Raw genomic sequence first — 27,133 nt, 5'->3', positions numbered from 1 at the left:
GTTGATTTACTAATGTTGTATTAGTTTCAGGTGTACAGCAAAGTGAATCAGTTATACATATTCAAATATCCACTCTTTTTTTTTTTTTTAGAATCTTTTCCCATATAGGCCATTACAGAGTATTGAGTAGAGTTCCCTGTGCTATACAGTAGGTCCTTATTAGTGATCTATTTTATATATAGTAGTGTGTATATGTCAGTTCCAATCTCCCAATTGACTTCCTAGTCTTTATAATCGTAAAAGCCAGTTCCTTAAATGTCCTATTGGTTCTGTTTAAGCCAATTCCTTAAATACCCTATTGGTTCTGTTTCTCTGGAGAAATATGACTGATTCAAGGAGGGGAGGGATTCGGGGATCGAGGCCAACCATCAGAGAGATCTGTCTGTCCAGTGCCACAGTGCCAAGCATAACTGTCCTGAAGATGGTGTGGCTACTGCAGTCAGGCTTATGATGAGGGATGGAATCAAGGAGGTTTTCCCCATCAGACTCCTGGCAGGAAATAGATTGTGTACTACAGGGGTTCGTTGAAGAGACAATGTCAGAGGTCAAGGGGTAAAGGAATCAGCAAGGTGGTACACCCAAGGGTGAGCATCAGTGGGAATCTGTTAATTCCCTTTGGCTTAAACAGAGCAGGGGTAGGAATTGAGATCTATGGGAGATGCCTCCCTGATTCAGGTTGGGACCACAGGCAGAGAAATGCAGCCATTGGCAAAACTGAGGGTTGGCAGAGAGGGTGTAGAAGAAATAAGTGCCTGGTCTTTCCCTCCTCCAACCCCAATCTTCTGCCAAGGCTCCCATTGTCAGAACCCTACCAGAAGCCACAAGGTAGGGAAGCTCACTAGAAAAGTTCATAGGCCCAGCCTCCTGGGACACTGAACAAAAAAGAGAAGCCCGGAGAACGGGACATGGGGGTGAACAAAAAGAAAATAATCAGGTCGCATGGGAATCTATCTCTGCAGAACTCATAATAACCTATTCACTTTCAATAAATTATAAGCTCAATCTTATTAACTGAAGAAAAGAGAATAGGTTATCTTTGGGTGATACAGGTATTCTATTCAGCAAAGCAGTAGAGAGATGCCAATACATAACCTGTGATATGGGGAAGAGAACCCTTAGCCTCCCTGGGGCTAAGATGACCTTAATTCTCAGCCACTTGGGGCAGGGGCTCCTTGACTTAAATCCTGTCCTCCTTTCTCTTCTCCCACCCGTCACCTAAATAACCAAGCCCCCTGTTCCTGCCCAGAGTCACAGAGCAGCACAGCATGAACAATTTCAGAGTTATGCCCTGGGATAGAGGTTTATCATCAATGGATCACCTCATTAATAACTACCCAGTTTTCTATGATAAGACAAGGGTTCAACCTCTAAAGTGAGCATTTGATTATCTGCCTATCCTTCCGAAGTAATAGCGTTCAAGGACATGGGAGTTATCTAATGCTTCCCTTGACGTGTTTTAAAGCAGTAGAAATCGTGGCTCTTGAATTGAAATGTTTGTTTAATTTATACTGAACACTGTGCCCTTAGTGGAGTTTTTACAATCCTCTGCAATTTTATTGATTTTGTATTAAGGCCCAGCACACCATCCCTGTGCATAGGAACACGTTCTTGAGTCAGGAGATGTTGGGTACTTATTGAGGACTTAATGCCAGGAGATGTGTTAAATCCTGGTTATGCAGAGGTCAGAATAGTCCCTGCTTTCTGGGCTTACACAGATGGGCCAGGGAGACCAACATGCAAATGGTAGTAGCAGCGAGGTAAGAGCAGTGATAGAGGCATCCAGAGAGGAGAAGCATCATTCCTAACTGGAGACCTAGCAAGATGATGCAGAGGAGGAAACACTTCAAGATTCTAAGTCTTAAAGGAAGACTTAGAGTTAGCTCCATGGTTGCGGTTGGGGGGAACCCAGGGGAGTGGCATTCTTGGACGGAGAGGGTAACCAGCTTGGAAGAGCAGAGGGTTTGTGAGTGGGGTTGGGGGACTGGTCAGTTGGATCTGGTACCAATGTTATAGTCTGGACCTTATCATGAGTTCAAGGAGGGATCCCAATGCCTTCCAAGGAGGGAAGAGGCATGATAGAATTTTAATTGTATGAAGAAAAAAATCCGTGTAGAGGTGTATAGAGGTGGGTGGAGGCTGGGTTGGAAGGTGCTGGGGCAAGACTGAAGAACTTTTATAACTAGGCTAACGAGGAGACTGTTACATCTGTTACACTGTTACATCAAATCCAGCAAGAAATGATAAAAGTCTGAACTAAAGCCATGGTTGGGGCATGGGAGGAGAGATAGAGTATGAAGAGGTTTCTGAGATGTGATAACAGAACTTTGCCAGAAGCGTTCTGTTATCCAACTTGGTTGGCAACACAGATAATCACCAATACAAATGATGAAAGAGGAGAGCAGGCTTGTGTGTGGAGAAGAGGTCAGTTTGGTGGAGCAGCCTGTAGGGTGTCCAGTGGGGGTGTCTGGATGTGGGAGGACACAGACCTGCAGGTCAGGAGGAAGAGATGGAAAGGATTTAGTAGTTAAAACTAGCAGGGGGAAGAGGCCACTAGGAACAACTGCAGAGGATGAGAAAATAAGAGAATCAGAGATGAACCTACTATTCCCTGTACTTTTATGAATGTTTGAAATAACTCATCATTTAAAAAAAAATTCAAATTAAGAAAAAAGAACAGAGGGAGGAAGAGAGATCTTTCATGGATAAAGATGCAGCAACCACAGATCGGGGAGTTCATGAGTTCATGCAATCAGAATGCTGCAGGAATGGGAATTCCTGGCCACAGGAGATAGAGAAAAAGACAGACAGACAAGTTTCCATTGGATTTGGAAATTAACAGGGCATTGGCAACTCAGCCAAAGCAGTTTCAGGGGTAGCTGGTGGTGGCATGTAAGGAGGGGAGAAGAAGAGAGAAGCGTAAGCTATTCCTTCAAGAAATTGCACTGGGAAGGGAAGGCAAGAGAGAAGTGGCTAGACAGGATCTTGGGGTCCAGATTCAGAGAATTGCCTCTCTCTTTTTTTAAGGCAGGCAGAGCTAGAACAAGTTATCAGGATGAGGGCAGAGTCAGGAGGAAGGGGGAGGTTCCAGACACTTGTGATGGTACACAGGAGAAGCTCTAGAGGAGGTGGAGACATCAGATTGGAAGCAGAGGTGAGAGTCCGAGGAGTAGAAGGTGTAAAGACAGAATCCCAGTTTCCCATTTCAGAGGCAGAGCTGGTCCCAGTGATGAAAGTCTCAGGTGAAAGAGCCTGGAGAGGCTCATGGATGGACACCTATGACCCCAACATAGGAACCCAAGTCTCCGGTGAGTGTAGGGGGTAAATGAGGGGAAGGTAGAAAACAGTGCAGAGGAAAGTTAGAGGGCAGTGTAGTCTGAAGAGCCCACACTCAAAATATTTAAAAGACTGATAGCAGGAGGCAAAGGCAAAGCCAGCCCCAGCTCCTGTCCGTTCAGACAGCCCTTCAGTGGGTGTGGAAGTGGGCACCAGCCAAGTCCAAGAGGCTCACAAGGGGTGCAGGTAGAACCAGGTTTCAGCTGAGAGTTGTTGAATCAGTTAAAGCAGGTTTTAGTCTGTGTTTACCTAAAGTTGAGGGTTTCAGAGGGTGCTGTAGAAACGGGAGAGAGTAGCATTAATCAAAAAGCTAACAGATGGAGAGACGTCATTACAATTACCTGTTATGGGTCTGTTTTAAGCTTATACTATCCCGGATAACCATTTAATTATTGCCAATAACTCTACTTGCGTTTTGTAATCCTCCTTTCTCACGAGGGCGATGGATGCCGTTCTTATGGGCCTTACTCCACGTGTCAGGTCTCACTAGAAGGAAAGCATAGGAGCTTTGACGAGAGAAGTGTAAATGGCGTCATAACTTATGACTTCACTAATTCTTTGCACCTGTTGCCAATATTTGCCAACTGTTCATCTGAAATATCACCATAATAGTGTTCAAAATGCAGAGCTTGCTATTAAAATGGGCCTTTTAAAATACCATGTGAGTTTAGTTAACACACAGTTAAGACAATCTTATTTTATTTATCTATACCTATAACTAAACATATACATTATATTATCATACTATAGTATACTATATAATGCTATGTTATATTGTATTTCACTTGTGAAGGTAAGGGTAGTATTCTAATAGTGAAGTTCATTACAGTCACAGTGCTTGATGTGTGTATGGTTACGTATCTGTACCTATACCTATCAATTTGTACCTCTACATCTGCAGTTTTTATGTTAGGAGGAAGGAAATAGCCTAAAAAGTATATTAAAATCTTCTGAGGTAACGTCTTCAGAACTACCGAAGCTAAATTATTTTGAACTCTGTAATTTTAAAATGGAAGTTTGGGTAAAAGTTTGTTTGCAAATTGTTGAATGCAATCACTCAGCCAGAATTTTTACTTGAATTATAAGACAATGTTGCTGTGCAAAGATCTTGAAAGACCAAGAAATGACATAAAATTTATGATATAATTTTCTAAAAGACCAGCCATCGCTTCTTTAAGAAATGCTATCTTCATTTGTAACACTCAGGATACCCTGAAATTTATAATACAAATAAGATTTCTGTGGTATTGAGTCCGCAACCCACACATAACAGCCCAGTATATCTTCATTAACAAGAAACATTTCTATTGATTTCATTTTGCGATGTTTCATATTACATATAACAAATATGTATGGTCACCTAAATGAATTATTACAATCCAATTTGCAATGATTGCATAGGGTTATTGTATTATCTCTAGGATGCTTTAGTCTCTGGGTGTCAAAACTGTTTTTATTTAATGGAATAACATGGAAAAGTTAATCAGACTAGGTTAACCTCTGTGGAACTGAAGGTCACATGCATTTACTCTCAGCTGGAAATGGAGGAGCTTTCAGTCTTGGACTGGGGGTGGGCAAAGGTGGAAGAGAGAAAGCCAGGAGGGATTTAATGCCTGTGTTCCTCTAGCCTCACTAGTATCATTTGGCTTATGGGGCATTTCAATAACTGGATTTTTGATTTAAAAATTTCCTGCAAGGAAAATAAAATGAAACAGGCAATACAAACATAATAAAAAATCAATACTGCTGTTAACATTTCTGTTGTATCTTATTGAACGACGGAACTTCAGGCACATTCAGCTCTGCATACACCTGCAGCTGCTCAGAGTTTCTGACCAGGGCTGGAGTGAAGAGGACCTGCAAAGAAAGAGTCTTATTTTCAAAATTATATTTCCAAGATAAATGGTACTTCTTATAATGTAAGTCCTTTCACTTCCAGGCCAGGAACACAGAGGTAGAGAAACTTCCCTTTCATTTCAACATCTTTTATTGAATGAGCACACAGAAGATACCAAGACTAGTGTTCACAGAACATATAAAACTTGTTTCTTCACATGGTGCTTTCCCTGTCAGAGCAGTTCCTGTGAGGTTAGGCTTTTGCTGCCGTGAATGTGTGTGATATTTTTATCTTGCTATAAAGGTACTTGCTTGCCCTTACAGGAGTCGGATGCAGAGGTGGGTGGCTGTAAAGACATTCGATTAAAGGCTAAGGGGAAAGCATTGCCCATGAATTAAATCCTCTACCGTTTCAAAGACCCTTTAAACTTCTGATCAAGATGGTTGACCGAGATAATTGGGAAAGTTCCCCTTCTATTCCAAAAATAACAAAGACAAAATCCAGAGGTGAGCTCAAAAGCTGGGAAGGGAGATCTCCAGATGCCAGAAACAAGAAGCCAGAGTTGGAGGAGAAGGAGGGCCGGGGACTGTGGTTGGAGTGTCTCCCAGGGGTCTGGGTTGTAACAATGCACTGGCAGGGAGTTCGGGCGTCAAGATCCCTGGATGCAGGAGGAGAGACTGAACTCCCAGTGATAAGGACTGCCCATCAATGAAATAGGGATTAAAACTCCACCCACCAGCCCCAGATGTGGGCTTTATGCTCCGGACCTTGGGTAGCAAGAGTTACTTGAGGGAAATCAGAAAGCACAGGCTTGCACAGTATGAGTGTGAGATTAAATGTACACAGCCAGATCTCAAGCCAAAAAATACCACTGAAAACAAGTCTAGCACAACATGAATGTAAAAACCAGCCTGGGACTCCAGAGAGTCTGCAGGAGCCAAAGTTAGCCTGTCCCCCTAAGGTGACCTCCATAACCCAGGGCACACAGGTGGAATTCTCACAAGGGCCTCATATACAAGAGCCAAGCTTACATCTCACACACCATGCAAGCTTGTATGTTCTCATTTCCCACAAGTAACTAAAAAATTACAAAACCCACAGTGACATTCACCCCTTGAGAGAGGGTCAACAGATGCAACGAATGGGAGAATTCACTAAGAACTGCAGGTAAGTGTAATGTCCAAAGAATTTGAAAATAGGCATGATTTAGATGATCAAGATGAAAAGCACAAATAGATTTTGTAATGCAAGATGAAAAGCAGTTGGGTTTGAGAAAGAAACAAAGATTGCTAATGCAAGTGAAGAAAGAAATCATTTTGAAGTTAAGGCTGAAAAAATAAAATGCTCAAAATACAGCTCAAAGAGACAAAGAGATGGTACAAATATGAAACAGAAATTGAGACAATGAACACAAAACAGGAAGCTCCAAACGATAGCTGAGTTCCAGAAAGAAATTAGAGATAGAGTGAAGGAGAGCTAATAGTCAAAGACATACTGGTGGAGAATTTTCCATAATGAAAAATCATTAACCAGTTTGCAGTAGAACCCTAAATCTTGAAGAGGATACATAACATGGTCCAAACCTAACTCCTTGGAATTAAATTACAGAATATGTAAGATGATATAAAAATCTTTAAAACGCATACCTGGGCCTTCCCTGGTGGTCCAGTGGTTAAGACTCTGCCCTCCCAATGCAGGGGGCTCGGGTTCGATCCCTGGTCAGGGAACTACATCCCGCATGCCACAGCTAAGACCCAGCACAGCCAATTAATTAATTAAAATTAAATTAAATAAAACGTGTACATGAAAAGGAGCTGCAATCAAACTGACAGCAGACTTTTGATTGGCAACAAGACATGTCCCAAGATGATCAAATACTATTTTCTAAATGGTAAGAGAAAGTAACTATCAACTTCATATCTATACTCAGTTAAATGATTCAAAAGGAGGGAAGCTTTTTCCAGCAGCTATGAGCCTGGGATGCTGGCAGGGCTGCTGTCAAGTGTTATCATCATCATTTCCCTGTTTTCATTACCCTCAGAACTCTCTCAATATAATTGTTTCACTCCCTGATATGAGTAAAGGTAAAATAAATACATTTACAGACATACAAAGACTAAGAGACTTACTACCTGAAAGAGCAAATAAAACAATGCAATCCTGAAAGAAGAAAATGAAAGCTATAAGGAATCAGTGGGCATCAAAAAGCAAGAAAGTTGTGAAACGGGTAAAAACATTTTACAAATCTACTATAAGAATAGCAATAATAATATTTGAGGGGATATTTGAAATGAGAGGGAATTAAAATTCTAGACCACAATGTCATGGGTGATAGAAAGGCAATATTTAGGGTGGAATTAAAGATTCTTATCCGGTGGGAGAGTAGAGTTATTGGTTAGCATCAAAATCTGAAAAAAGATAGTTGTGTATGCTTAATACTATAATAATAAAAGTAGAGAAATGTGACTATATAATTTCAAAAGAAAAGAGAAACAAAAACAGAACTGAAGGCAGGGAAGAAGGAAGAAAGAAAAAAAAGCAAGGGAAGTGAAAGCTAAAATAGACCAAAATAAATATAAATAGATTAACCTTTTATTAAACCATCAGTGAGATGGGAAAAAAGTTCCCTCATTCATTGGATACTCTGACAGCACCCTGGTTGCCCTATTCTCCAGTGTCAGCATGGGTGGAAGTAAGTTTTCATGACAAGAACCCTTCATTTCACTCTTATCTTCATAAGAAACGAAGTCTTATCTGTCATGTCTTTCTGCAGATATGATCAGATCCCAGATCAAGAGTCTCCACTAACGTAATGATGGTGTATTTCCGGGGGGCAGGGGTAGGAGAGTTGATTTTGATAGCTCTACCCAGATTTAGTGAACACAGGAAGGCTGAAGAAGCAGTGAGCCTATTCCTACGTGGAGCAGATGGAGAGATGCCAAAATGCAGGCCAAGTAGTTAGATGAGTCACAACATGGGTGAATGCCTTTACTCAACGAGTGCTGATAACCGAATCAATGGTCACACACACAGAGGTTTTGTGAAAAAGACTTTGGGGTTTTAATTGAGGTTTGGCTCAATAGGATTTGACCACTAGATCAGCTAATGTGATTTTAGAAGGCAATAATGGAGGTAGAGTGTCCATAAAAGGGTATGATAGTGTGATAGACCCTCTCTGCTTATTCTTATCTGACCACAGCTGGGAGACTAAATTCAAAGGTAGGTCCAGAGGGCATCACTTAGATGTTAATAGTTGTCAATCTCTCTCTCATGAATACTTACAGGAATAAGGGGGAGGGTGTGCTTATCTTAGAACAGAAATGCCATTTGTCCCTAAATATTCCATGAGTTGTATGGTGCATCTTTGTGGCCTCAGTAAACAGAACTGGAACCACTAAGAACTGTGTAACCAAATTGTTCAACAATGACAGTTTCAGGAGGTAGAGAACTTCTTATTGCAGAAAGTGTTCAAGCAAAAGTGAGACGACTTTCTTTCGGCAGCTTTGTAAGGGATTGATGCACTGGGTCGGGGGTTGACTTTTCTGGCCCCTAATCTCCTTATCTACCCTATCTACACCTAAGGCTTTGATGCTGTGTTTTCCCTGACACTTTCAGTGAGTATCCAGGGTGGGAGTGATGCCTTTTATATCCCACTTATGATTCCCTCTTCAAGCCTCATGTGTATTTGTGATGCTGACACAATAAGGCAAATCCTGACAATAAACTAAAGGAGAGAAGAAAAGGTCTCTGTGAAGGGGATCCCTTCATCCCTCTTAAGAGCATCACAACCCTTGTGGTGTCTTCAGAATTACCTGAGGATACTGCATGATTCCTGGGTTCCTGTTAAATTAGAACCTTAGACTTATGGCAGGAAATCAGCATTTCTAACAAGTTTCGCAAGCGATTTTTATGCGCACTTAGGCATAAGAACCACTACTGGATTTCAACCTAGCCTCTGGTGACTGTTTGAGACTTGTTTTTCTCAGACATTTTCTGCTCTGACAACCCCAATAGATGACATTCTCACACAAACCCTCTCAGATGTCTTTGGTGCTGGGACGTAAAATAGGCAATAGGTTATATGCAAATCATATTTAATAAGCTGTTACTACACCCTTGTTCTTGCTCAGGATGCAGTAGACATAGATATTCATTGAGGACTGATAATGGCTATACATTCATCCACTCATCTTCCATCCACTATCCATCCATCCACCTATGCACCATCCATCCACTCATCCATCCATCATCCCTCCATCCATGCATCCATGCTTCCATGCTTCCATCTATCCATTCATCCACCATGCATTTCTTGAGCATCTACTATTGTTTGTAGTGTGTGCCAGTCGATGGTGGGGAATACGTAAGAACTGATTCACCACTGAGGTTAGAGTAATGTTTGTTCTGCCCTTATATCTATTGTGCCTTTCACCAAGAGACACAGTGACAATAAATGAGCTCTTCGGAAGTGTGTCCTTGATTGTCGCTTCCATTGAGGCAGCACTGGCACAGTGGAAAAACTGAAGGCATTGGAAGCACCTAGAAGTGGTCTTGAGTGCACTATATGACTTTGGTATCTATTAACTCTCTGAGACTCAGTTTCTTCATTTCTAAAGTGAAATGATAAGAACAATAATAAAATTGATGTGAAGATACGAGTGTCATACAATTTAAACCTTCTCTGAATAGTAGAGGAGTGTGTGTGTTTGTGTGTGTGTGTGTCTGTCTGTGTGTGTGTAATATATATCCAAGCTCTGGAAAATGCTATTGAACTTGAACTACAGAATTTTCCCACTTTGAGTTGTATGTACCCACTAACTCCCATCAGTCACTGGCTGCTCCCAGTAGCATTAATTCCTGTCAATTCCAACCTGAAATGTCTATGAGCAGATCAGGTTCTGGTGGCCAGAGAAAGCCTTTAGGCAAAAAATTGCAGGTGCTGGAAGTTGGACTTTGGGCCAGAGTGCACTGGAAAGGGAAGGGCCAAAGGGATATGGACAGGGCACCTGTGGTGTCTGCTAGTGTGTGTGTGTGTGTGTGTGTGTGTGTGTGTGTGTGTGTGTGTGTGTGTGTGAGGTTATGTATGTGATCTTTAGATGGGGACTGCACCAGAGGGCCTTTAATCACGCAGAGTCTGAGACAATAGCCGATAGTTGGTCTGTATATGGGATGCAGGTAAACCACCAAATGCTTGAGAGTTGGATGCACACTTGCTGTCACTACTTGGAACCCTCTCACTGAGACTGTCCTTTCTTTCTGGGGTTTCAAGGCATTTTGGTGGCCCCTTGAGCAGCAATATCCCACTTTCCAGCTCTGTCTTTGCAGCTTGGTTTTCATTCCTGAAACACTAGCCTTCTGTAGCTTCTACCAGAAACATCCTCTGTCCTCTCTCTCTTCTCGAGAGCTTTGTTTAGTGTGGATCCAACAGCCGTTTCCGGACAGCACTGATGCAGAGACACATCCACAGAAGTTCATATGGTCTTCTGATATTGACAATCTGGTGCACAGAGCTTCAAAGCAGATACACAGAAAGTATAACCCTCTTCTCCTGTGTGTACTCCTGGTATAAATCCTAAAATGAACTTTCCTCCCAGGCTGTGGGGTTGAGAACCATTGCGCCCAGTACATGACACTTGCAGCGTCAGCCGCCTACGGTGAATGGCCTGTACCTTGTAGACCCTCGACCCTGCTGGTGAGCCTTCTGTCTCTAAGCCACAGGGTGTGGTGTTAGAAATGAAATGGAATTCTGTCTCAGGGACGAAACTTCCTCCAAGTCTCTGGAATTAAATGAAGGAAGGAGTGGACCTGAGTTATTGTCATAGCTTAAAGGATTTCTACTGACCAAAAGGCTTGATGGAATTTCAGTCCTGGGCTCTGCATCCGCCTCCTCTAGGGACAGGTTCTGTGTCCATAATCAGCAGAACAAAGGCCAGCCAAGCCATTAATATTTCAAAAAGGTAAACATGGAAATGGCATTACGAGTGATGCATTGCTCCTCCAGGGCAACTCTTGTGGACTGAGTGAAGGATCCTTCAGGAAGCTCCTGTGGCAACTCGGTGTCTGTCTGGTGCTGCGTTCTTACACCCTGTTGTAGAAATAAGCCTGGTGTGTCCTAACTCCTTGTCTTCCCTGAATAACCGCAGTCCTCCTCCATTGCCAGTCTTGGTTCACCATGCTGCCTCCACTCCGTTCCTGCACCATGAATTTAGGAGTCCCAGGCTTCTCCCCAACCCCCGTCCCACATCCTATCGGCTTAATCAATAGATGATGTCAGACCAGGATGCACCACACGTCGGTGATGCTCTGACTTGTGACGATATTTACTGGGCCTTCTATGTGCTCCAGCAGGGAGATACCAATAGAGGATGACACAGCCTCTGATGTCAGAGCGTAATCATGTGCGCAGGGAGATGGGACAATTCATATAAAACAATGGCCACCAACTTAGGACACCGCAGTGGCCATACCAGCCTCAGGGTTGGAATGTGTGTCAAAGTAGGAGTGATGCCTGTTGGCACTGAGACTCAGGAAAGCTTCAGGAGAGTGGACATTGAATTGCCTCTTGAAAGATGAGCTGAGGGATTATTCTAGTGATGTCACAGAGGCCTGAGGGCACGGGGTCCAACATATGCTGAGTTTTAGGGGAAGCACATTAAGTATTTGTTTGTATTGCAGATGCTGATGAACTTGGAGGTGGCAGTACTGGGTAATGGCTAAAAAGTCAGGCTCTGGAACCAGACTCTGGTCCTACCGCTTACCAGCAGTGGGGCCTCTGTGCCTCAGTTTCCCCAGCTGTAGAATGGGGATAATGAGAGTGGGGACTCTAGAGTCCTGGTGTGGGAACCGTATCTTGAGGACTGAAGGAGTTGGTAATTCTAAAGCACTCTGACTCATGCCTGGTCTACGTTAGAGGTGATGTGGCTGTCACTGTCATTATTATTAATTACATAATTGCACAGGAAGAACTTTTCTCACTGTCAAATGGGAGAACCCAGGTGTGTGTGGGAAAAGTGATTTTTTTTAAGGATACCATAACTAGTAGCCAGCAGAGATGGAAGTCGAGGCCAGGGCTCCTGACTCCCAGCTGATCATTTCTCTGTGTCAAGACTAGGAGGCTGTGACACTTTACCTTATCTTTCTAGGAGAAGACAAAATTTTGTCTGAAAATGTCTGATATGTAACCATATTGTTCCCAGAAACCAAGATCAATAATTCTGAACTGTATCAGAATGCCACAGGAAAGTAAATGATTCCGCAACTTCAACCACAGCGCTAGAAGCACCCAGCTTCTGCTGAGCACCATGCTGAGGGCTTGGGGAGAGATAATTGCTGGTATGTTTTCCTCTCTACTTTGGAAACTTACAGTGGAGAGGAAGAAAAGACAAGGCAGAAAGGCCTACCAAAAAACTACAACAGTAGAACTTGTGTAGTGCTTGCTGTGTTTCAGACTCTGTTCTGTGAGCTCTGCGTGCATTAACTCGTTTAATCTCATCATAGCACTTTGAGGTAGATTGTATCATTAAACCCATTTTACAGGTGAAAATACTGAGGCTTATAAGGGCTATTATTTTGCCAAGTTAACACAGTTAGAAAAATAGCTGGAATAGAGCCCCAGCTTCTGCCCAAAGTCTGTGCTCATGTCTATTTATTAAAAGGGAAGAATCATATTTTAATATGTATTAAAAATGATATGTCATTTGTAACAAATTATCTAGTTTAAGTGAAATTGAGCTTCAGTAATATTTTCCTCAAGCTATCAAAAATATTAAATACAATTTCCATTTTTAATCCTGAATATGATGCATTATTTATTTTGAATAATCAATTTTAATAGCTAGTGACACATATAAGGAAGTATTTATCACTATTTTGGGGGAAAGGATATAAACTAAATTTTAAACATACTTCTAATGAGAAAATGAGGAAGAACAGAGTTCTCCTAGATTACATCCTCAATCTTTAACATGTTCCTCTGGCTTGATGTATTAAGTTGGACATTTCAAGGTTTATCTCATTGTTATATAAACAACCTTTCCCCAATAGTGGTGCTTTAGGGAATCCATGCCTTATGGAAGGGCAGATTTAGAAGTTAGTTTTGGGGATTAGAATGTTCTTCCTCATACAAAGAACAGCAGGATCCCAAGACAGGTGACTAAAGCCCACCTGAGCTGTGTCACATCATCCAAACTGGGCTAGAAGAAACACCGCAGGTACATTCACTCCACGGGCAAGTGTATCAAGAGTATTAACATGTGCTGGGCAAATACCTCCTTCCAGAGGCGTGATGTAGCTTCTCCCCTTCCCTGCCAGGGGCTGGCTGTGGGGGTTGCAGTGGCTGTCATGGTCACCTACAGGGTGGTGGCTGAAAGGAGTGGAAGGAAGGGGATTGGGGGCTGGCGAGTGAGAAGCTGGTCATTCCTAGGTCCAGGGTAGTTAAAGGGTCTAGGGATATCTCTTTAGCCAGTAATCTTCATGACCTATTATTGTCTATCTCCCCGCCACCTTTTTTTTTTTTGGCTTTTTTTGTAGATCCCAGTGATGGGTCTGCATGAATCCTGTACCATCACCTTCACTAAAGTTTCTCTCCCTTGAAGCCCTCTGTAGAACAAGACACATCTCAAAGCTTCTCTCTGATTCTTCTGCTTCTCAGGGAAATGACCTGGAAGTTTTCTGTGACAAGATTGTACTGAATAGTGTTTCCCCAAAATTCATGACTACCTGGAACCTCCAAGTGTGACCTTATTTGGAAATGGGGTCTTTGCAGATATAATTAGTTAAGAAGAGGTGATACTGGAGTAGGGTGGCCCTTAGGTTCAATGACTGGTGTCCTTATAAGAAGAGAAGAGACACCTGCAGAGACAGAGTGAAGAAGGCCATGTGAAGATGAGGCAGAGATTGGAGTGATGCTGCTATAAGTTGAGGGGTATCTAAAGCCACCAGAAGCTGCAAGAGGAAAGGAAGGATTCTTTTCTAGAGCTTTCACAGGAAGCGTGGCCCTCCTAACATCTTAATTTTGGACTTCCAGCATCCAGAACTATGAAAGAATAAGTTTCTGTCATTTAAGGCCCTCCATTTTTGGTTATCTGCTATGGAAGCCCCTGGAAACAAACACCAGGAAGTTTTAGTGGGGCTTTTCAGTTGCCCACCCAGCCTATTACCAGCCACTACCCAGTGTTTCTAATAAAGCTAGGAGGGGAGAAGGAGGACATTGGAGTAAGAGACGTCCCTCTCAACATGAAGACAAGTGAGACAACCCAGGGAAATACTAAAAGATTGGAGGTGCCCGAAAGAAAGGGAAACTTGCCTTCCCCCACTAGCCATTGGCTTAAGAAGTGGACTTGCCGATTTGCCTCTCTGAGAGACATGGGAGGGGAGGCAGCCTGGACAGAGGGTGGGCGTGAAGCAGGCTGAGTTTCTTGTGGGTCAGTGGACATCCCAGAAAGGAAGCTGAGCTTGAACCATCTTGCTGGTACCCAGCTAAGAAGAGTGTCCGTCAGGCACAGGAATCCTAGCAGTAAGAGGCTTTGGGATTTTCCCCTGATGTAGGGAACAGGGGGGCAGGGTTGAAAGAGGTCAACCAAGCACCAGGTTCTGAATGTCAGGGAATTGTGCAGTAGGTGGGGGCAGAGAAGGGAGCTGACAGAGCCCCCAGAGCTCATGCATGCACCCCACAAGACAGCCAGCATTTGGACGCTGCCATTCAGAGGAATCATAAGCCAGGTGGCCAGCAGAGCTTCAAGAACCACCCAAGAGAGGATGCCAGTAGCGACCACCTAAGTGAATAGGCCTGTGTCCCTTTCTGGTGCCTCCCTGCTGCCCCATCAACTGAGACAGCTCAGGCAGCAGGGTGTGGGCATCGTGGAAGCAGATCTCATCCACTCTTCAGCATTTAAGGTCCCAGCTCAAGTCTGCATAGAGGGAAGGAGGACATGGGATTTACATCAAGATTGAGATTGAAGCTTTGGAATGCACCAGTGACTAGGAAGGTATGGATTCTGCCCAAGATACTGTTAAGGGGTGTTCAAAGGACGATTCGACAGAGCAACGGGAGAAGGGCAATGTGTAGAAGGAACAAAACCATTTTGTGTTTGTAACCCCATGTTCGGAGACTCCGTAATAAACCGTTACAGTCTCAAGAGTTTTTGCTGTATTTATGTATTTACTCATGTGATAGGGACACGAACAGCAGTGAATGGACTCGTCTGGTCTTCATCTTCTCATTTTCAACTGCAAGCCTGTTGGGAAAGGGACAGGATCATTGGTGTTTTCCCTCAAGACTCTTAGTGCTTTGAGACCAAGAACTTGGGCTTGTTTCTCTGTCTACCTTGCAGTTGTCAGATGAGCCCAGTGAGTGCCAGCTGAGGAATTCAGGAATGGATCAAAGAATAAATTGAGAATAAAGACTGAGAGTAAGGATGGAAGACATCTCACCTACATTTCAAAAGGACCCTCCAACCCCCCTTTCTAGACATTTTACCTCAGGAGTCAGCATCACGGTTCTGGTGTGGAGGACGGCAAGACAGCAGAGTGACTATACTATTCTGTGGAAGACGTGGGGCTTGGGGGGCTGAGGTTCCCTCATCCCAAGTGAATGCCAGTTAGAGATGAGAAGTAAGGGTCAGAGCTTGGGGGAGGAGCTCTGGGAGGGGAAAGGGGTGGAGAATTCTAAGCAGTGACTGCCGACGGGGAAAGGGAGAGAGAGTCTGGGTTTGTGTTGTCTACATGGAACACACCAGGGCAACCGTTTTTTAGGTCGAATACGGCTATGGTATAGAGATGTATATATTAAGGAAAGGTGTTTAACTTGTTTATATACGTCCCTTAAAATGTTTAATATGGAAGCAACCTAAATGTCCGTTGACAGATGAATGGATAAAGAAGATATGGTATATATATATATATATATATATACACACACACATACACACATATACAATGGAATACTACTCATCCATAAAAAGAATGAAATAATGCCATTTGCAGAAACATGGATAGACCGAGAGATTATCATACTAAGTGAAGTATGTCAGACAGAGAAAAGACAAATATCACATGATATCACTTACATTTGGACTCTAAAAAAATGATATAAATGAACTTATTTATAAAACAGAAATAGACTCACAGATGTAGAAAACAAACTTATGGTTACCAAAGGGGAAAGGGGGGGAGGAGGGATAAATTAGGAGCTTGGGATTAACAGATACACACTACCATACATAAAATAGATAAACAACAAGGACCTACTGTATAGCACAGGGAACTATATTCAATATTTTGTAATAACCTATAATGGAAAAGAATCTGAAAAAGAATATATATACAGTTGTATAACTGAATCACTTTGCTGTACACCTGAAACTAATACAACATTGTAAATCAATTATACTTCAATAAAAAAAAATGTTGCCATTCCAATTGCTTCAAAGGAAAAAACTGTTTAACAACTGCGTTCTGGAGAGGAGTATATATTTGTGGATGTGTAAGAGCAATGCGGCTATGAATTAGGAACTGGGACATAAGTATCCTATTGCATGCATATCTTCATGTCTTTGCATCTTCAGGTGAACTTTGGTTTTAGACAGCACAATGCCGATCCCAAGACTTGAGTCATCCTGAGAGATTTTATTTCAGTGGTGCAGTGTTCTATTTTATGAGAGAATTTTAGAAGAGAGAACTTCCGTCGTAGCCACGTACTGAGGTGAGCTTTAAATGTATGAGTCTCAGGGAACAGTGGTATGCTCTCAATGAAACATCAAATTAATGATAAACTGCTGATTTGACAAAAAAAAAATCTACTGAATTCTTACTCAGAATATCTTTACTTCTAGCCAATGAGGTTTTTGTTGTTGTTGGGGGGATGCAGAGGCATCATAATGTGTAGTTAATGAAAAGAACATGTGTTTTCACACTAGCACACTTACAAGTAAGAAATATGAATGCTTCATTTGGAAGAATAAATTGGCTAGTCAACATAATGTATTTGACAATTTTGGCAAGACAAAATGAGAAAGCTGATTTGAAGGACTCCATCTTAAAAAAAAAGAATCCTATTGTGGAGCTGCAATTACTTTTCAACTAGAAGAAATAAAATTGTGCATCTTCAAAATATGCAGAGTATCCAACTTGCAACCAATCCTTAATTTCGAATCAATAAGGTTTAATATTTCACCAGCAATCATAGGTTGAAATCAATGCTGTCATGGCTCTTCAGAAGAACAGAAGCTTATGAAACAAAGAATTGAAGGCAGTCATCCAGGGATGAAATAAAAGAAGTATGTTTTGCAAGGTTTTTGTGAAAGGAAAAGCTATAGCAGCCCAGCCCATCCCCTGGAGGTCTTTTCCTTCCAGTTTCAATATGAGGTTCTGGTGGCTCACGAAAATGGGTTCAAAAGACATAGTGAAAAAAAGAACGGGGACATCATCAGCCTGCTGAGTGTTCGAGAATGAGCCAGGTTGGGACATCATTAGTAGGTGTCTTTGCCTCATTATTCTTTCAAACTGGGAACCCTGATGTTTATGTTGATAAACTAAGGTACCTGTATCAGTTAGCTCTTACGGCATAACAAACTACCCCAAAACGGAGTAGAAAAAACAATAGACATTTTCTTCTCTCACATGTCTGTGGGTTGGCAGTTCGGGCTGGGCTCAGCTGGGCAGTTTTTCTTATTTCATCCAAGTTTATTCATGTGTCGGCCAGCGGCTTCTGGGTTGGCTGGGGCCTGGCCAGTCTAAGATGCCAACAGATGGGATGGCAAGTCTCTGTCGCACACAGTCTCTCATCCTCCAGCAGGCTAGCCTGGGCTTGATCTTGGCAGGATTCCAAGGGGTGGAAGTATGCAGGACCTCTTGTTGCCTGGGCCCCAAATCGGCACCCTGTCATGTCCACTTTATTCTTTTGCCTGAAGTAAGTTATAACAACAACGCAGATTCCAGGTAGGGAGAGGTAGACTCCATTTCTTGACGAGAAGAGTCACAAAGTCGCATTGCTAAGGGTGTGATGCTATGGAGAACCGAAGGACTGTGGCCATTTTTCAGCCTATCACAGAGCTACTCTTAGGATTAGTCAATGCCCCAAAGAGCAGCAGGCCTCTGGCACTTACTCACTGTTGGAAACACCATTTCCCCAAAGAGGGCGCCATATTTGGAGAGAGGAAATGGCTGGGATTAGAAGGGTCTCCTGATTATCTTCTCTGCAGTTTTCAGACCCCTTTACAGGAGAAAATAACAAAACACATAGTCTTCCCCTGAGAACTCCAGGGGCAGGTCTTAAGAAGAGGAAATAAATAGAAGAGGATCTTCATTGTGGAATGAAACATCATGGTGATTAATTTTTAAATGGTCGGTTCTCAAGGGAGACAACACCTTGCATTGTGAGAAAGCTGAGGGAGAGGCTCCAGCAACAAGCTCTGAGTGCGATGTGGAGTCCAAACCGCTGGCAGTAAAATGTTATGTCTAAGCAGCTGGTAATGTACAGGAATTCCCATATGTAAACACGTGGCTGGGGGGATAATGTTAACTTAACCACAGTCTGGGAGCCTGTATGATGGCCAAGACGTGTAAATCCCAACAGTGTCAGCCGCCACAGCTGGGTGGATTAGTGCCCTCGAGGGTGCAAGCCTTCCAGAACTGTGAAGGGGAAGAACTCAAGGCTGCGTGCTGCCTGTGATGGGCACCTGCTCATGCCTGAAAGTATTTACTGTCTTTTTAGTTAGTTCCTGATAACTAAACAAGTCTTCAGAGGTGACTACTCGGTGCCTAAATTGTCCCCTTGTTATACTCATAGGATGACAAGCCATTTGTCTGTGCAAGAGCCGAGAGGAAGACAAAGCCACTTCTAAAGGCTTCCCCCAGGGCCGGCCCAACACCCTCCATGCACCCGCACCCTGCACTCAACTGTCAGCCATCCGTGCCCTCGTCCCATCTTTCCTCTCCTTGCTCCGGGTGACTAAATGACTCCTGTTCGGTACCTGTGGCAGACAGACTTTCAGGTGGCCTCATATTCATACCTGCTATAATCCTTTCTTCTTGAATGTGGGTGGGACCTCTGACTTGCTTCTAAACCACAGAACACGGCAAAGGTGATGAAGTGACACCCTGTTCCAGGACTCTGTCAGATGTGAAAGTGGGCAGGGCTGGGGCACAGAGAATGGAGGCAAGTTCTGGGTAGCAGTGAGGCTGTTGGGGAAGTAGGGAAGCAAAGGACATCTTAAGCTGCCAGGTGGCAGTGTGGACAGAGAACAAAATCTGGTCAAAGAAACGGCACAGACGAGAAGAAGTTTCAAAATGGTAAATCTGGAAGAAGATGCAGGGATGGGGACCTTTGGAATGTCAGCAGGGCTGCGGTGGAGCTGCCTGGAGGTCTGGGCTGGAAATCCAACTCCCGTTGAGTCAAATGCTACCTATTCCTTGAAGCCATCTTTGATGGGCCTCCAAACCCAACTTAAAGTTAAATGTGACCCTCTCCTTATCTTGCTGATCTATTTCTTGAGCCTCTATTACAATCTATTTTATTCTGCCTTTTATTTAAAGCCAATTACATACTTATGTGTCTTTAGATTTGAAGCTCCTCCAGGGAAAGCAGTGTGTCATGGTTGTTTTTGGTTTTCCATCACACTTTCTCTACGTACACAAAGTACCTTGAAGTAATACTTTGCTAGTGCTTGTGTGCTGGATTTTATCAGCAGGCTCTATGGCAATTCTCCTGTCCACACATCTACATACATCAAATATTTTGCCTTGTAGAATCATACAGGGCAATTCTCACTCCAGAAAAAAATAGTTCCCTCAACAGCCCAGCCTATAAACTCAATACTGGGAACTAAGAATTGAGAACTCAGTCCTTCATGTGGCAACATCTGTGTTTTGGTTGCCCTGAAACTCTCTCTCTGATCTTCTGTAACTCCCTCCATCTTTATGGAGCAGTGAAAATTGTGTTTTCTCATTCTTCCTATGTCAGCTCTCCAGATATTAGAAGACTGCCACCTTTCTTCTCCTCGTGTAAATATCACCAACCATGTCAACCATTCTTCACCTAGAGTTGTAGCCATATCTCTCACTTGTATTGTTCCCCTCCTATGAATTGTCTCTTACCTGCCTTAAAATGCAGTGCCTGACCTGAACCTGTATCCCTACCAACCCACCAGGTAGCAAGATCATAACTACTTTTAGAGGGGGCCCTGGAACTCTACTAATGATATCCAAGACCCCTTAGATTTTCCTACTGGCTACAACAGTTTACGGGGGCATATTTTGCCTGGGACCGTCTTTTCTCCTTGAACTGCTCCTAAGCTGAGATTCTCTATTGTGCTGTTGATTTGGGAATCAATCAAAGGACTATACAACTCATTCCTTTTACATTTCTTCTTTAAGGTTTTGGGGCCGTTGGACTAGCAGGATGAGCACATTCTGGATCCTGATTCTTTTAACCTATTAGTGACCCCATAATTATGTCCTTCCATGTTCTAACAAGCATTACAACATCATTCAAGGCACTGATTAGCTGGTTGAACAGAACAGAGCAAAACACAGAGCCCCAGGGCACATGGCTTCCTCCTTGTAGGCTGACATCACTCTATTAATCAACGCTTTGGACACGCTTGTTCAACCAGTTACAAATTCACTTAACTGTCCTCTAGTCCCACCCCCATTTCTCCTTCTTGTCCACAAGAATATCCTGAGCGACTCTGTCAAGTGCCTTGCTGAAACCCACTGATCAGATCCACTGATCAACCAGCCTAATAACCTATCAAGAGAGGAAACGAGATTAGATTGGGGTGGCTTGTTTAGGAGACGGCAGCCTCTTGGCAGTCGCTGTTTTCTGAGCTCACAGATCAACCCGTAATGATTAGTTCTCGCTTTCTGCCAGGGATCAATATTAAGCCCACTGATCTGTATTTCACAGAATAACCCTTCCTCTCTCTCTCCCTCGTTATCTCCAAGCCCTCCCTCCACCCTTCTGAAAATTGAACCTTTGCTGACTCAACTCTTCAGAATCTTTCCTTTGCTTCTTGTTTTCTTGAACAATCCTTGAGTCTTCTGTCACTTTCATGTCTCCTGATAATTCCTGGGGATGCCTCTTACTGTCCTCCAGCCTCAATTTCTTCCTCTGGAAACAACAAGGCAACTCTCATCTGACCCCTGAGGTCACCCTGAGAACCCAATAAAGAAATGTCTATGAAAGCTCCTTACACAATGCCCGGCATATAATGGATAATCGTTAATTGAATAATCTACAAAGAACCACATAAATAAGAAATTTTATTATAGTTACGTGTAAGATACCCACATATACACACAGAGTGCTTTTCTCCAAAGCCAAATAAATTACATTTTGAGACTTAGTGTGTGTTGTCATAATTTTAGAAAGGTGTTCTTCAGAGAATCTAAAAGACTTTGACCTGATTGTCTATTCAAAATCAGCTTACCCTAAAGTCAGATTTAATAAGAACCTTAAATTTTGCTACACTCCAATTGCTTGGTTCTATTTAAGGAAATTTATGATCGTTGGCATAGTTTTTATAGCTTTTTGCTGGTTTAGGTGGGTAAATTGAATGATTGTGTTTTGGATCAAATAGTACGGTATTTGAAACCTAAAAAAAAAAAAAAAAACCATTCTGCTGGAGAGAGAGTGTGGGAAAACATTCTCTTTTTTTCCCCCAACACATCTATCGGAAAAACACTTCTTAACGGAAGTAGAATTTGCATGATACGTGCTAATTATGATGTTTCTACTGTTAATTGGCAAATAGCCCAGAAGTAGTAACCATGTTTCTTATCTCAATCAACTGACAATATCCTTCATCCTTGCTACTTAGAGTATGATCTTTACTCTTCTAGAAGTAAAATAAGTTGTAGGTCGCTAGGGACCTTAGCATTCAACCTAGGTGAAACACCGTTATTTTGTAAGAGGGGAAACTGAGACACCTAGAGGCTAGGTGACTTGCTCAAGGTGACCCCTGGGGAATGGCTGAGCTGGATCTGTCAGCCAGGGTCTCCTGACTCCAGACCTGTGTCATTTGTAATGATCTGTAGCTGTACTGACAGGTTTAGGATCTTTGGGGTGACCTGTCATAGGTCCTTTGCTTCTAATTCCATTGGATGGTGACCTGGAAAAAAATTCCTGTGTGTGGCTGTCAACCAGCCTCTTTCTTGCCATTTAACTTAGTCCCGGGAAACATGAAGGCTTCAACTCTGTGCTGTCTGGTGCCCAGGGCAACGCGGATGCTGAGATGACAACGTGCATCTCTGGGATGTACAAATTAGAGCTGATTGATGGAAGGCCACCAATAAAATGTCACATCTTATAGATGTGGATGGGCCATGGGGCCAGTGATAAAGTGAGATCAGTGGGCTCTGACATCCACGCAGCCCGGCCATAGTATTGACAGTGGGAGATAGTATTGATCGAGCTGCCAAGATGATCCTATTATGCAATTAGAATATTAGATTTGCATTTTTAATTCCTTTAAAAGAAATTGGCTTGAGGCAATTTATGGCAGGAAAATATTAAGATGGATCCAACTGCTTTGAAAATAAGGACTCAGAAGAAGCTTTTAGGGAGATGCAGTCATTATCAGAGAAAAGTTTTACTTATAAAAATGGGCAACAAGGAAGTAATAAAAACACAAAGATAGGCAAGTTGAAAGGGCTCGTGGAAACCAACTTTACTCCAGTGCAGAAGAATGAAATCCCCCCGACCCTAGGACACAGTTTAGACCAGCCGAGGGTATTTAGTTACACTCAGTGTGAACACACATGCACATCACACTGTGGGCAGACTTCCACTGCATCTGTGCAGGGCTGCGTTCCCTTCCTTGTGCTACAGACATGTTTCCTATACAGTAACCCCCCCCCCATCCATGGTTTTGCTTCCTGCAGTTTCAGTTACCTGCAGTCAACCATGGTCTGAAAATATTACATGGAAAATTCCAGAAATAAAAAACTCATTAAGTTTTAAGTTGTTCTGAGTAACGTGATGAGATCTCATGCCATCTGCACCGTCGCACCCGGGACGTGAATCCTCCTTATGTCCAGTGTGCCCTGCCCCTTAGCCACTCAGTAGCCGTATTGGTCATCAGACCACTCACAGGGTTTGTGTTCAAGTGACCCTGATTTTACTTAATAATGGCCCCAAAGCACAAAGGCAGTGATGCTCGCAATTTGGATACATCAAAGAGAAGCCGTATAGTGCTTCCTTTAAGTGAAAAGGTGAAAGTTCTCGACTTAAGGAAAGAAGAAAAATCCTACGCTGAGATTGCTAAGACCTACGATAATAAGGAATCTTTTATCTGTGAAACTGTGAAGAAAGAAAAAGAAATGTGTGCTAGTTTTGCTCTCACACTTCAAAGTGCAAGAATTATGGTCACGGTGCACAGTAAGCACTTAGGATGGAAAAGGCATTAAATTTGTACAATAAAATATTTTGAGAGAAAGAGAGAGACCACATTCACAGAACTTTTATTATAGTATATTGTTATAATTGTCCTATTTTATTATTAGTTATTGTTAATTTCTTACTGCGCCTAATTTATAAATTAAATTTTTTGATATGTATGTATAGAAAAAACAGCATAAATATGGTTCAGTCTGGTTTCAGGCATCCACTGGGGGTCTTGGAATGTATTCCCCCGCGGATGAGGGGGAGCTACTCGTGCCAGCTCGGCCTGGTTACTGGTTTCTGTTTAAGAGACTTAGTTTTCACCAGGGGTTTTTGTGCCGGCTTGGCTGCACAGGCAACTGACGTGAGTCCTCCTTCCTCTGAAGTAATAATATTTTAAAAATCATAGACTCCATTTATAATGGCTTTTGGGGAAATGTTTAAAATCTGAGAGATACTAGCAAATACTTTTTTTAAAATTTAATTTAATTTATTTTTTTGGTTGCGTTGGGTCTTCGTTGCTGCGTGTGGGCTTTTCTCTAGTTGCAACGAGCAGGGGCTACTCTTCCTTGAGGTGCATGGGCTTCTCATTGCGGTGGCTTCTCTTGTTGTGGAGCACAGGCTCTAGGTGTGCGGGCTCAGTAGTTGTGGCACGTTAGCTCAGTAGTTGTGGCTCATGGGCTTAGTTGCTCTGCGGCATGTGGGATCTTCCCAGGCCAGGGCTCGAACCTGTGTCCCCTGCATTGGCAGGTGGATTCTTAACCACTGCGCCACCAGGGAAGCCCGCAAATACTTTAAAAACAGGAAACTGCATCCTTTTGGAGTGTGGTTGGCATTTATTACATCAGGGCAGTCTGGGCCGGATCTGTGGTCCAAACGGTTCCTGAGCCCTTGGGAGAATTTCTGGGTAAGCTGAGATGAGGTCATCAGATAAGAAATTGAAGCCACAGTGAAATTACAAGCCAGATTTCAAGGGGAAAAGACTTCTGTCCTCTGGAGCTTCTAACGTAGTGGGCAGACAAGCAAGAAATTACAGTAAAACTGGATAATTGGTATAATGAAGGGAAGGACACCCAGCAGAGGCTCAATCATATTGATACCACCACCTCCTCCACCACCAACAAAAAGCACACAGCTAGCTGTCAACGCTAAGTGTTTCCAAGTGTGGTGGAAGAGGAAGGTCAAAGCTGTTTAAGGAAATTCGGAAAGGCTTCCTAGAGGTCATTGTGTTTGAGTTGAGCCTAGGTTGAAATTTGAACAAAGGAACAGCACTGAATGTGAAAATGTGTGAAGAGCATGGTGTGCTCAGGGCCTCTGCTCAGCAGGCTGAGGGCTTATGTGATGAAGCCTCAACAGGTCAGGGGAGTGGGCCTGTTGCATGGACGCCATATTGGCCCTGAAAAAGCACACATGGTGGAGGTATTTAGGGAAAGACCTAGAACGGAGACACAGGTGGTATTGGGAGATACATTTATGCTCTAAGGAGGACACTTTTAATCACACATTGGTTCCATCTGTCCACTCAGAAGACATTTATTAGGCCCCTGTATGTGCTGGGCATGGCCCTGGGTGCTGGGGCCATAAGGAGCTTAAGAGCACAGTTCTTTCTCTCCAGAGGCTCACAGGGGAGCCCAGGGGTGGATGCCTTTGCAGGAGGGAGTGAACTCCTGAGAGGTGCATGGGTGCAGACAGAGACAGTGATGTCATGAATAAATCTGAATAATGTATTTCGGATACAGTGGTGACTTTGAGGGGATTTAAGAAACGTTAGTCTTATAGAGATCGCAAATTGCTGAGCAGGACTTCTGCTCTTCCCAGACTTGGCAAAGGTAAGCTTACTCCCAGCCTCTCTGTACAAACCATCAGATTCATTTGGTCCCTGGGTTCTGCTGAGCTTTGTCACCTGATGTATTCATTTCCTGGAGCTGCTGTAACAAATTGTCACAATTCGAGTGGCTTAAAACAACAGAAATTTATTCTCTGACAGTTTTGAGGGCTAGAAGTTCAAAATCAAGGTGTCAACAGGGTTGGTTCCTTCTGGAAGCTTGGAGGGAGGATCTATTCCATGTCTTTCTCCTAGCTTCCGGTGGCTGCTGGGAACCTTTGGCATTCCTTGGCTGGTAGACGCATCACTCCAATCTCTGCCTCCATCTCACATGCCTTCTTCCCTGTGTGTCTGTTGTTAACTCCTTGTGCCTTTCTCTTCTGACACCTGCCATTGGATTTAGGCAGGCTCATCCTAAATCCAGGATGATCTCATCTTGAGATCCTTAACTTATTACTTAATTACTGCAAAGATGCTTTTTCCAAATAAGATCACATTCACGGGTTCTGGGAGCTTAGGACTTAAACATATCTTTGGATGGGGGGAACATTATTCAACCCATAGGAGTAGTAAGAAAGGACCTCCTTGACAGGTTCCTGATATTAGGGGGGAAATGTTCAGTTTTTCATCAAGTACAAAGTTAGCTGCAAGTTTATTTTCCATAAAGTTTTCATATCAAGTCTAGAAAGTTTCCCTCTGTTCCTGATTTGCTGAGATTTTTCTTATCATGCATGAGTGTTGGATTTTGTCCAGTGCTTTACCTCCATCCATTGATGTGGATATCCGATTTTTCTTCTATAGCTTCTTGATACGCTGTATTACATTGAGTTTTGCCTATTGAACCAGGCTTGAATCCTTGGAATAAATTCAACTTGGTATGGCATGGACTTATATATACTACCAAATGTAAAATAGCTAGTGGGAAGCAGCTGCATAGCACAGGGAGATCAGCTCGGTGCTTTGTGACCACCTAGAGGGGTGGGATAAGGAGGGTGGGAGGGAGACCCAAGAGGGAGGGGATATGGGACTATATGTATACGTATAGCTGATTCACTTTGTTATACAGCAGAAACAAACACACTGTTGTATAGCAATTATACTCCAATAAAGATGTTAAAAAAAAATTCCACTTGGTTGTGGGGTACAACGTTTTATATATATGTATTATATATTAACAAATTCCATTTGATTGTTAAAAATAATACAACTGGGATTTTTAAGGACCATGCTGGTTGCATCCAGACTTACTACTATGTGAAAGGGAGAAGAAGAAATTTCCCAAGGTTTGGGGCTTATCGTTAACACTCATTGGGGAGAATGAGGGCTCTTCTGTGTAGTGTAGCTTCAGCGTGACTTCAAGGCAAATGCAGGGGCTTGTGAGAATCAAGGAATGGCAGTGTTTATCCCTTAAACCAGCTTCTTCAAGCAAGGCTGCTCATTTAGCTCAAAGTGGTACTTTGTGTCAGCAATGTCGCCCTGGAATCCAAAAGACAAAGATGAATGGAGTAAACATGTAGTACTCTTGATTTATCAAATGATTTTACCTAATGAATCCATCATATTCAATAGAAACCACATTAGCAATTCCTGTTATTGGTCTTATCCACCCAGAAGCCCCTGAGGTCCACCCTAGTGCCCACATGATCCATTCAAAGGAAAAAGAATGCAAAGCTTAAATAGATTTTTTTTTGTAAGTGTAAAAGGCTTGGACAAAAATAATGCAAACCAGTACAGACTGAGATGGCAAAGAGACCCGGCT

Source organism: Grampus griseus, assembly GCF_964374135.1.
Source record: "Grampus griseus genome assembly, chromosome: 5".
NCBI classification, from domain to species: domain Eukaryota; kingdom Metazoa; phylum Chordata; class Mammalia; order Artiodactyla; family Delphinidae; genus Grampus; species Grampus griseus.
The sequence above is the reverse complement of the archived record's forward strand: the minus strand, read 5'-3'. Positions refer to the sequence as shown.